At 46.7% G+C, this 12,867-nt stretch overlaps 1 protein-coding gene across 6 annotated transcripts in view; it reads left to right on the forward strand.

The window, feature by feature from the left end:
- DGKI (diacylglycerol kinase iota) overlaps positions 1-12,867 on the forward strand; it is a 1,316,934-nt gene that overhangs the window by 979,791 nt on the left and 324,276 nt on the right. The gene's annotated exons all lie outside the window — the stretch shown is intronic.

The raw sequence follows: 12,867 nt of genomic DNA on the forward strand, positions 1-12,867 counted from the left end.
TTCAGCGTTTTTCTCATTTCAGCTTTTTTTTCACAAGGAATTTATGTCTCTGAGCCTGCCCTGATCTGTGACACTAGCTAGCCCACGCATGAGCCTTTCCCTGTTACTGGGATCTGACCAGTCATCACATCTAAGATCTGTCTTCTAAATCTTTTCGTAAAACTGGGGGATTTGAGTGCATGCATTAAAGAAGCTTGTTGGATCGGGGGGATTTGGTGTGAAAAAACGGGTGCATTCGCCCTCCAAAACTGGGACGCCTTGTCACCCAAGGTATTTAAAAAATGTTTATAGGTATTGTCACAGAGAGAGGACTCAACAGAGCAATAGGGAGGCAGGGTAGGGTTCATCAACATAATATTGTAGTGAACAGAGCTGGGTAGGAATCAAAAGTAAAGACCAAGGTGGGACCCGCCTCCTTAAACAAAGTGAGGGACAGAGGAACTGAACGGCTGCAGGGAATGCTCCTAAGGCTCGGTGCCAATCTCCGTCAGGGTTGTTCATCAAACGTTTGTGGACAAGATCCTTAGCCCGAATAGCACCAGAAAAGCAAACGCCCTCACAGTTCTGTAGGGCTCACTGCTCCTAAGGTTTTTTGTCACATAGGCTGATGGGAGACCACTCTTCCTCGTGACAGTGACACTTGATTACTTGACTGTCAGACCATATGGATTTGATTTCCAGGCCACCATCATTGTGTTCCCCTCCAAGGGCAAAGTGGCACCGGAACCTCCTTTCTCATTTTCTTGTCATTTTCTTATTTTCATTGATGGGCTTGCCAATCGCACCTGCTCTGGTTTATGGCTCCTGGCTAACCTAACTCGGATCTATGTGGTTTTTTGACAACAAAAAAATACTGCTGCTGAAAATACTGATTCCCCCCCTGCGCATTTCAACACACTTATATGTGGGGGGAGACCCCTGCAGCACGCCCTCCCATAGTCCCCTTAAAATAGTTACTACCCTAACCCACCCCCCACAGCACCAGGGACCACTCTGGTGGTGATAATGCATGGTATAAATATCCTTTAACATAACATAACATAACATAACATAACATAACATAACATAACATAACATAACATAACATATAAATGAGTTCAAATGGGCAGTTTCAAATGTAGCCTTTTCGGCCGCTGTATTTTCCGCTGCGAAATAATGGGGTGATAGCACCTAACTCTAGTCTTATATGTTTGCTTTCTCAGGGATGTGTAGGCTTGGTCCCTGCAAAGCTTTGGCCCCCGTTCTACAAAGCTTCTAGCTCTATCAGCGTAGGTACCTTGCCTCCTCTTCAACCTAGAAATGGCCCTGCCTTTTCAGCTCTTTGCTCCCCCATATCTTCTGGCCCTCTTGGCTTGGCCAATGATGGGTTGGTTCTCTAGATCTTACTGTCCACTGCCACCTTTTCACCTCTTCCTCCTTATTGCTGTCTCTTTCTTTTCTTTTCCTTCTTCCAATCCTTCTCCTTCCTCATGTTCCTGTCTATCTTCCTCCTCCTGGTCTCGCCCTTTTCCGAATCCTTCTTTGAATGTATTTCCTTGATTTACTCCTCCCCCCCCTTCTCGCTTCTACACTGCTCCTCCTTTCTTCTGATATTTCTCTTTAAGCTCATGTACCGCTCCCTCCTCACTCCTTCTCTCCTTCTTCCTCCATTCCCATGCTCTTCATCGCTCTGTTCACACTCTCTGATCCTCTCCAAGCTCCTACACTAACCCCAAACCCCAAACTCCGATCTGCAGGATAATGGAAATGGTAATATTCTAGGTCGGTGCACCTGTGTGGTCTACTCAGTCGGGCCATAAGATTGGTTCATGGCATCTGCTCTGAGCCGCAACCCTGTTGGTTTTAGCCTGCTCAAAAGTATCAATTGTTGCCCAAGGCCCAGTGGTCCGAGGACATAAAATGGCATATCGCCATCTTGAATCAGATGTCATTGTCACAGCGCAAGCCTGAGTGCACCATAGCTCCTCTCTATCCAATCGCCCTGCTGAGTCAATGCGAAGGGGCAAGCAGTGGTTTGCGGTCAGTTGTGCGGCTTCCGACAGAGCGCGCAGCATTTCACCTATTCACCTGCGCCGGTTCGCAGGCTGTGGTATGTTTTTCATTGCACTCCGGGTTCTCTGGCGAGCACTGTAGTGCTTCCTTATCCACGGGCCGACTGACAACTCTTGCAGAGGGGCTGCGAATGGAGGAGAGGCTGTGGGGTATCCGCTGTAGAATGCCTCCTGGGATGACGTCCCATAGGGTGTGGTCTAACCCGGAGCCGAGGCTCCACCCTCCCAATCTCAAATCTGGACAGTTCTCAGAATATTCATTTCCTGAAGGAGGCTTTGGGTCGCTCTATGGCTATTATAGAGGCACTGCTCCCAACTCCTTGGATACCATTGCTAAAAAAAACACCAAAGAGATTATTTCAGTTTTCTCTTTCATTTCCCCTATTTTCTCTATGACCTTGGACCACAAAAAAATAACCAGGTATAATGCAAGTTTATTAGGAATGGTAGAGGGGTTTTTCTGAGGCAACCATTATGTAATTCCTGCCCCGAGCCCATTCCTTACATTTTTGGCCTCTCCGATGCAGTTGTGGGTCATGGAGAGGTACTGACCGATGAACACATATTTCAGCAGGGTTTATAGACAGAGGTTGGCTGGTAACCAAAAAGAGCCCCAAATTAAAATATACAAGTGGACATTGTGAGCGAGATTAACCACTCTAATAGGGGTTGGGGTAGTTCTTCTCACAAGACCATTTAGAAACAGACGGTCCAAAGGGTGTATTGCTAAGCAAATGCGTCATATATAGGAATTTAAAAATAGTATAATACTAGCAAAAAGTTCCCGTACTCCGCACGGGGTCTGTAAACAGACATAACACACTCCTCAATTGTTGAAAATCAATGATCCTGTAGGCCGCTGTTCCGAGTCGCTTATCACTTGATGTGCTTTGCACTCTGAAGTGAAGTCCACTGAGAATGGGTGACTGTGGCTGGCTGACATACCCCGGAGCAGACCTGGAGGGGAGGCGAGAGTTGGCGTGCTCTCCCCACCTGTCGCCTCAACCTGGCACGATGGAGTGCGTTGTGGTGCAAGTATTTTGGAAACAGTGCATCCTAGAGCAGAGCCTTGAAATGTGGTTTCTGGATTGAGTTTTGTTCCTCACGTCGAGACGCTTAAAATGAGCTCTGTCCGGTTCCTTCTACCACACATTGATGTTTGGCTGATTTCAGACAACTGTCGCATGTGTGAAGGGGCTAGAATCCAAGGAAAGGGGGGGAATGTGCAAATGTCATGTAGCCAGTAATGTCTGGAGGGTCCTAACAGGTAACTATGCACAATTTGGTGCAGATTGGTGCAACGTTGTGGAATTGTATAAGGAACAAACTAACAGATGTTCAGCTTTATACATAGAGTTAGCGATAACAAACACCTTACATGTATCATCTATTTGCTAAGATTGAGGAAAAATATACCAGGTGCTTTTTATAAGCAGTTCCTTATTTGAAACGCCATTGATGGATGAGAGGAGAGGGCATGAAGAGGGCCAAGCGATTGAGAGTGGCGGTTGGAGGAGCAGAAAAGCAGGCTGCATCAATTTACGTTTGCTGATGCAGCACTCATAACCGCCCAGAGGCAGCTTCAATGCGCTTAAGTGAAACACTGACCTGAGGGGTGTTGGAGCGGGAGTCAAAGTGCATTCGTGATTATTAGTTTATGGAGAAAGAGTGTTCATAGGCACTACTTGTTGAAGGGAGTAGAAGGCAGATTCTAAGTTTCTGCTGTACCTCAGAGAGAGACCCTTTCTCTGGTAAACTCTGCCCAAACTTGAATCACAGCCAACCGAGAAAGATGATCATGGGTTGGAGTAACTATTACATAATTGTGAAATAATCATTGACAGAAAACGAGCAATGCGTGACATTTGCGCAATCGTCAATGTGAAGCAGCAGAATGCCTTGAAAGTGGCACCTTTCTTTGATGGGGTGTCAGAAGTCTTGCCGATGCAAACTCCAGCCATTGCAGGGGCAGAGTGATATTTTTCAGAATATGCATCTAAGCTAAGAAGGGAATCTACTTTTGTCAACATAAAGGGCCACAGGTAGACTTGCTCCTTACTAAGGTCTTCAGAGTAGCTTAAAGGGGCTGAGCCAGTCTGATGCATGTGAGGCTCCTGTAACTTAGTCCTTGACAAGCTGTGGTGGTCCACAGAATGTCCCATGTACTTCTCCTGGACCCAGCATCACATGGCTGGTGGCAACACCATACCACCATGACCACCCCGTCCACCACCACTGGCACAGACAGTGGATTTAGCTCTTTAGTCTTGGAAAATATTTCTGCAACTGTTCAGCTGCATTTACAAAGTCATGGACTCTCATGAGTTTTTTAACTACATTGTTTCAGACATCTTAAGCTTCAAGCTCTAGTGGGCCTTGTCAGAAAGGTTTATTTTACAGAAAGTGGGAAAACACACTCAGATTAATCAAATTGTACAGTGTTGGAGTTATATGCTATGTATATATTGTAGCAGTCATTTCTGCCGTAATCCTTGAAGCAGTATTGGAGTTGGTACTGGGACAGAGGTGCAGATCAGAATCCTAAGCCTTCATGTGCCCCCATCGACCCTATATACCCACACATAGTGCAACTCATAGATCCCAATGTTGCTCCATATCTTACCTCCCTCTTCAACTCCTCTGTTGACAGTGCCACTTTTTAATCATCCTACAAGTTGGTTATTGTCATCCCTATCCTTAAGAAACCTGGCTTGGATCCTAACTGTCTTGCCAACTTTTGTCCTGCCTCTCTTCTACCTCACTATTCCAGAATCCTACAGCGTGTAGTTTTCAACGGACTCACCGAGTTCCTTGACACACACAACCTATGGGATCCTCTTCAATCTGGCTTCCGTCCTCTGCACTCTACTGAGTCACCTCTCTTCCGCTGGTCATGCTAACCGTTGATCTATTCCTATTCTTCTCGACCTTTCTGCTACCTTTCATACAATCAACCATTCTGATCGTCTCTCAAAACTCTCTCTCATAGCCATCAGGGACAAGGCCTTCGCTTGGTTTGCTTCATATCTCACCCCCCAGACACTTCCAGATGTCCTGGAACAGTCTTACATCCACACTCAGCAGCCTTACTGTTGTTGTTCCCCAAGGGCCAATCCTGGGTCCTGGTCCTTGGTACAGGTCTCTTCACTCTCTATACCTCTGCTATTGGCACCTTGGCCTCCTCCTATTACTTATTTTTATCAACTCTTGGCTGATGACAATCCAATCAGATCATCAGATGAGCTACAGTCAAAGATTTTTAACTGTCTCATCAAATACTTCTCTACTTCACATCCAAACAGGCTATCTCTTCCTCTCCCCCTCTTTTATGGTTCTCTCCTGACTAGCTCCCCTACGCTGCTTCTGCTCACAATCTTGATGTCGTCTTCGACCCATTTGACAACTTCTCGCTCTTCATCTCCAAATCTGCCACTACGGCCAGACTTAAAAGGCATTTTCTTCCCTTCAACAATGCTAAGCAGCTAATCTCCTATTTAGTGCTCTCTCAATCTGACTACTGTGCTAGTATACTCTTTGGCCTTTCCCCTCTTCTATTGTTCTCTCCTGACTAGCTCCCCTACGCTGCTTCTGCTCACAATCTTGATGTCGTCTTCGACCCATTTGACAACTTCTCGCTCTTCATCTCCAAATCTGCCACTACGGCCAGACTTAAAAGGCATTTTCTTCCCTTCAACAATGCTAAGCAGCTAATCTCCTATTTAGTGCTCTCTCAATCTGACTACTGTGCTAGTATACTCTTTGGCCTTTCCGATTATGCTTTTTCACCTCTCGACAAAGTCTGCAACTTTGCTGTTCACCTCTCGACAAAGTCCACAACTTTGCTGTTCAAACACTCTTCAACATTCTCCGCCTCACCTCCACCTCCCCAGCTCGTTGTCACTGAGGCTGGTCGTCTATGAGGCAGAGTGTAAAGTATAAACACATTCACTTGTGGCCCTTGCACTTCCTCTCATTTCTGCTCTCTTCCTCTCCTTGCTCCGTTACTATGTTCTTCCTCTCTGCACTACGCCCACTCTATCTCTATATACATCCAACCTCCTAGCTCTCCTCCTTTCTAAATAACCACTTGCATAGCATTCTACGCCACCACGTCTCCCTGTTCTTCTCTCCACCTACCTCGCTACAATAACCCCATGGCACTTATACCTCACCCCTTCATCCTAAAACGTAGCATTCCTCCACTTCCCCGCTCCTGTATCATGCTCTACTGTCCTTCCCTAGTTCATGTTTCGACCTCCCCTGCATCATCTGGTCTCATATCCCCATGATCTCACCCATTGTTAAGGACACTGGTCCTCCACTCTGTAAATCAATGTTAAGAAGTTTTCTAAGCATTTCAGTGCCAAAAAGGCATTGTTTTCCCTGTAATTTTAATTAATGAAATAAATAAATCCCAATACTTATCGGAATTTGTTTCAGACTCATGCCCTCTTACACAGAGATTCTGGGACCCTGTCACCTTCTTCAGCATAAGCACATAGTGCAAGAAGTGGATTTGGGAATCCTGATTCATGGCCCTTTCTCCGAGAGAAAGGCAGAGTCTCACAGCCAATTTCTCCGCAGGGCTCATCCTTTGATATGATATGTTATTTATGACGCGCTTAATACCCAGAGGTTTCTAAGCGCTGACCCGTGGGTTCGAACATGTGGTGCTCCGTGTCGCCTTGCTTCCAAGGCGAGCACATTGCCCCTGAGCTATCCTCCCGAGACTTGTGTGCACAGGAAAGTAAAAACAACAATGCAAGCAAACTACTGAAACATGCACTGCAGCCAACACACAGTGTTGCGGTACTCTTCCCTCGAATTCTGGTGAAGGGTGAAGAGGGATGAGAGAAAAGGCAATGGGATAGAAATTGCAAAAGCGAGAGAGTAAGAAGGGATGGAATGGCTAAGTGAAGGATGGTGAAACTGAATATGGTACATAAAGCAAATGAAGGAAGAATGGTTTGGAGCATGGGACATGAGGTGACTCAGATCTAATAGAAGAAAAGGGGAGAACGATAGAGCTCAAGTAAGAGACAACTATTGAATGATGCAATGTGAAGTGAAATGATGGGAACGAAAAGAATTAAGGAGCGACTATTCAAGGGAAAAACTACAGAGTGAAACATTAGAAGAGGAAAGATAATACGTGCATTACGTCACACTTTTCATTTAGTTACATCTATCTCTTCCAGGTTCTAGTCCTAAACTGTGTTAACCGACCCCCCAATACAGATACTCCTTCGTGTTTCCTCTTAAAGGCAGCAATAACCTACCCACTTCTATAGACGGATTGTAAAGGTGGGCCCTCCCAGCCCTCTTACTTTCTTATAGACGCCTATCACAGAAGCAGCGCGGCCATGGAAGTGAGGGCTGGTGTGGATACTGGGTTGAGGAAGAGATGGGCTTCAAGATTTGGGGTTTTCAATGAGCCATGTAGGCTTTTCTGACTCGTCTATTCTTACTCATCAGAGTCCATAATCAGGGACAAAGTGACAAGCAGCCTTAGCATTGGCGCAGCCCGCAATGACTCACAGGTGCATTCTCTGAGAACCACATCTGATGCTCCTTCTGGCAGTGACTGACAAAGGACAGGATCCTGGGGGGCTGTGTCCCTCTGAGTCCAGGTTCTGGAGGGAAATGAAAGCTGTCCTTGGCAACCAACCATGCTGAACATCTAAAGATCTGAGATGCTGTTTCCACCTTCCTTTAGCAGCTAGTGTGCAGGGGTATGGAAGGGCTGTTCTCGGCCCCTGCAAGCTCCTGCACACCAGCTGATATTGCCACGAGACAGCTGGAAATGATCTTCCATTGCCTGCATGCTGGCAACTAAAGAAGAGACGGTGAGTTGTACGAAGTGTGGATCCCATTAAGCAGAGACATGTTTGAGGAAGTACACACGGACTTCAGCACAGTTCTTAACTATTTTGTTGAACACAAACCTTCAGGCCACAGCTGCTTCAGTAGCAGACCCATATAGAAAGGGGAGAGGGGAAGTTTGCCTCAAACCCTTGAGGTACCACACTGAGAATTCCAGGCATTCTATTGGGTTCCTGCAATTCTTCTGGGAACATCTCTGTCGCATATTATGTAGCGGTGTGCTGTGATGGAAGTATGCTATCTACACAAAACCTCCATCGTGTAGGTTGACAGCTGCTCATTATCTGGGATGCCAATATGCAATCTAAGAAGGACAGGGATGTTTGCCAGCACCTCCTTCTTGATGTAACCGCCCACCATACACATTTCTACAGCTCAATCATGTGGCTCATCTTGATCTAGAGGTTTTTCTTCATGTTTCATCACACATGAACATGGGGCGCTGAGCCACTGTGTACCGGATCCGGTGTCGCTGCTGGTGTTCTGGTTGGGTTGGTCCTTTCTCAACATTCTGTGGCTAGCTGGTTACCCTCTGTGCCAAACTGCGGCTTGATGGGGAGACCAGTTCTGCCATACAGCCTTCCAGGGCTGCAGCAATGCGCCAATTATCTGTGTGTGCTGGCATCGCAAGATCTTGACCCGCCTCCTGGCAGAACTGTACTGTGCTTTTTGCATTTCCCTGAGCTCTGCTGCATGACCACCTTTGGTCCATCTGGCCTCAGCAACTAGGACCTCGATGGTTGTCCCACTTCACCACAAACACACTGCAGACCCTCACTTAACATTGACGAGAGGGACGTGGGCTTGGTGTTAAGATGGATTTCTAAAATCAACCCTGAGGGGTGGATTTTGGGAGCCAAACCTAGTATGGTGAACTGGGAAGTAACTGAAGTCTAGCCAAGCCCATCAAGGTAAAGCAGCATAGTGGCAAGGCCTACACTCAGGAGGGGTGTGAGAGTGGTCTAGGCCAACATCAATAATTCCAGTTAGACAGGTATGTACGAAAATATACAATGATTTTATTAGACCTTTAAAATACACACTAAGCCAGTGGAACCTAAAGGCAAATATTGTCACACACTTACTATAAAACATATGTATACATTCACCCTTAGGAGAAGATAGAAAGCATTTGGTTCAATAACCATTGCAAAACAGGTAAGTACTTAGATGCACAACGTATAGTAGAAGCGCTGTAGGGTAACCACAAAACAATTCCCTAACACTTAGTAAGTCTAACCCTAAGAGGGTTTGGGACCTCGTGCCCTACAGTCATCAGCTCCAAAGTTATACTTTTCAGGTAGGTTTACTATATGATTGGGTGATGCAAGTGAATATGTTATAAAGTTCAAAAGGTAAGTACAATTCAGGTAAGTAAACTCACTCAATCCCCTATTCTAGGATAGGCCTAGGATTGGATCATTGAGCAGGCCTCCATTGACCAAAATCAGAAAAGAGTGCGAAAGGGGCAGGACTTTGCACCCATGTAATTCTATGTAGAACAGGCAGGAAAGGAACATGTATGTTAACTCTGAATCTGATTTCTTCAGAGAACACTGCTGAGGTTCTGGATTCTGTTGGGGGGACACTCTTCTGTGCTTGAAACAGTTGTGGCAGGCCGTGGATTTGCATGTGTACAGGTCATTTTTCAGCACAGGATTTACTTTTGGTTGGTGGCGGTGCTTAAATCTCGGTTCCGGGCATCTTCCATTTGAACACCTAAGAGATGAAAAGATGAAGAGTTCTGTGGAGCTGGTGATGTCAGGAGACCGTTAGGGAGTGAAGAAGACAATTGCAATGAGAGTTAACATGGTCAGGCGGCGACAGGCGATCTTCAGTGGAAGAACAACGGAGCAGGTCATGCATGGCTTCTGTTGATGCAAGACAGCTCAAAAATCAGGATCAGGCATCATGTAGTACAAGCTGGAGATCCTCCAAATTCCAAGGATGCACTCAGAACATTGATGGCTGCAGCGAGGTAGCCCAGGAGGGGGATGGCCAGCTCACAGGTTGGTCTAGGGAGACTTCCAAAGACTCAGAAGGCACAATCCTCGAGCAAGGGTCGAGACTGGTTGTTCCCACTGGTCCAGGGGTCGACGCACTGACAAGGGTCTTCAAGAGATCAGGCAGAGTGACAGGACTTCACTGAGACTTCACTGGAGTGGATGCTGGTCACCTGCAGGAGGCATCCATGGGTCATTAGGAGGCTGTACATCTTTTAAGGGGTCTTGACTCCAATGATGATCTGTTGAATGGCGACAGGAGTCTTCCTTTAATCCACGATTTGGAGTGGAAGCTCTCCCAGGTCTACCAATGGTAAGTATCTACCCCATTTAAACTGGCAGTGGCTATCCAATCATGGATAGCCACTGGCCACAACATTTGTCCAACAATGCATATTCAGGCAGCTGGATGTATACTGGAACCAGACAGTCTCAGCCCCCACATTTGGGCTCACAAACAAATCTCCTATTTGCCCTGGCAAGCAGCAGCTTTCCCCCCAAAAAGCATGACCCATTTACGGAAATTCCAGACCCGAGAGGGCAGGGAGAAGACCAATGAAGAATATGGTCAAAGGAAAGGCAAAAATCTCATCGGACCGTCATTTTAGGGTGCTAGCCACACTTAGTAGCCATTTGTGATAAATGCAAAGCTGCAGGAGTAAAGAATATTTGCTGCCATCACCCCATCCTAGACACATTGTAAGTTTAACTTAAAAGCCATTACAGAAACATTTTAAGGAAACAAAGTCTCCTATTTGCATTTCACTTTAGGGTGATGTGTGCAATTGTAGCAGTACATGAAATTCACCAAGAGAGACATAGGGCCTCATTACGAGGAAGGAGGCATGCCGCTTTTAGCGGCATGGCTACCCCCTTACCGGGTACCAGGTACCGGGTCCGGGTTCCTTGAATGCGGAATTACCGGGCCATTCTTCATTCAATGAACCCGGACCCGGTACATCGCCATTCCCATTCGAGCCCCCATAGGGCTCAATGGGAATGTGGAGGATGCTAACAACGGGCCCTTCGTCAGCATCCTGGGCAGCTTGCGGGACCCGCTAAGGACGCCTGGTAAAACCAGGCATCCTTAGCGGGTCCCGCGATCAGACCTCGTAATGGGGCGCTAAGGGGTTAACGGCTCCGGCACCTTTACCGGCGCCGTTAACCCCTTACCGCCCTCCTCGTAATGAGGCCCATAGTCTCTCAGTACTGATAGTCTGATGGAAGGATCAGTTTCCCCACCTAGAGCAGACGCCTTTAGTTACCTCCAACAAGTCATCTCAGGGTTGTAAACAAAGTAAAATAAATCTTTCCTAACTCTGGATACTGATAGAGTGCTGATGCTGAGCTATCTTCTTCCTAGTCACTATACAGGCTTTGGGTTGGCGTATAGGTGCATGCCTACCGATGCTCACATTGCAGTGTCTCAAGGTCAGATGTCACTGTGTCTGTCATGGCAAATAGTGGGCCTCTGACCTCTAGTGCTGGGGCCTACAATGGACCTCAAATACTTTCCACGTTCATGGCATTCCCAGCCAAGGTCCCTAGATAAGTGTCAGGCTCTGCATACATGTCCATGCTCCTCTACTCCCTCATCCCCATCCAGAGGTGGCATGCCCTCCAATAAACCCTCAGTAGATGTGCCCTGTGGTGCAGCATCGGTCTGAGAGAGAGAATAGATATAGGTATGTGCATGTTCATTTCTCTCTATCTCGTGAGCAGCTACACATGTCTGTATCTCCACACACATCATTGTTCATGGTGGAGTGAGCTGCTCCAGTGACTTTCACCGGATGTATAGCCACTGAAGCCATTCGAAACTATTTATGTTTCTAAATGCTTTATCCCCCTACTTTGATGTGATGGCAGAGGATTAGGGAATTCACAAGCAACTGATGATGATGATGGGTACAGAATTTTCTCTGCAAGGTTTTTATCATTTCTTGTTTGGCTTGTTGTGTGGTGAGGGAGAGGAAAACGTCTGTAATGCTGTTGATAACACCCACATGCTTTGCTTCCCCTCCCCTTGCAATGCTGGTCCATAAGGCACAGCAGAGTTGGTGACATAAACAACATAGACTGGATATGCGTGCCTTTCAGCTTTGGGGTGGATTTGACCTTTGAGTGCAGAGTGACATCCTAGACAACTCTAGCTAACCGCTCGTGCTCTATCAGATGTCAGTCGGCACCCCTCAGTGGAATATATGCCAGTAGTTAATGGCAACCCATCTATATTCTTATATGCTGCTGCTCCATCTGCACAGGGTTATTTCCCCCTTAAACTCAATGCCCACCTGTCATCATGGCCCTTCCCCAATGGATATACATGTGTCCTTTGTCCTCCGGCTACCAAGCATTCTTGCAACAGAGGCACAAAGCCTCTGCCTACAGAGCATTGTGTAGTGTTGTTGCCATGGAGTCAGGGGAATTGAGGTGACACAGCCTGCAGTGGTGGCCTGCCATGATGTGCACTTCATCACTACAGCACTCTTGTCTGGCATTAGACCAACGCATGCGCTGTCAGAGCCCACCACACCACTTGCAGACACATGGTACCAGATTATCCTGCCAGTCGTTAACCTACACACATTTTTTGGGGGTGAAATTCGTTACGTCAACCTTACAACACCCTGTTCATCACAAAGCACATGTCCTTGACACTCAAATAAGGTAAACGGGGTTTGGGGGATAATAGCCTGGTTCAAGCTCCACTGTGTTGGTTCCCCATCTAGTAACAATGCTTCAGGAACATAGCAGGTGTATTTGTTGAGCCCCCACCCGAGCAGGGCATCTTGGCACTATTGACAAATAACAGTATTTTATTGTTACCCAACTCAATGGTACTAATTTCATCGATCTCTGAAGGATGAGGGGCTGAGTGGGCCTGCCAAGATTTGAACCTTTGACCATGAAGTCACACACAAGCCCCT

Source organism: Ambystoma mexicanum, chromosome 12 (assembly GCF_040938575.1).
Source record: "Ambystoma mexicanum isolate Mex_15411 chromosome 12, UKY_AmexF1_1, whole genome shotgun sequence".
Lineage (NCBI taxonomy): Eukaryota > Metazoa > Chordata > Amphibia > Caudata > Ambystomatidae > Ambystoma > Ambystoma mexicanum.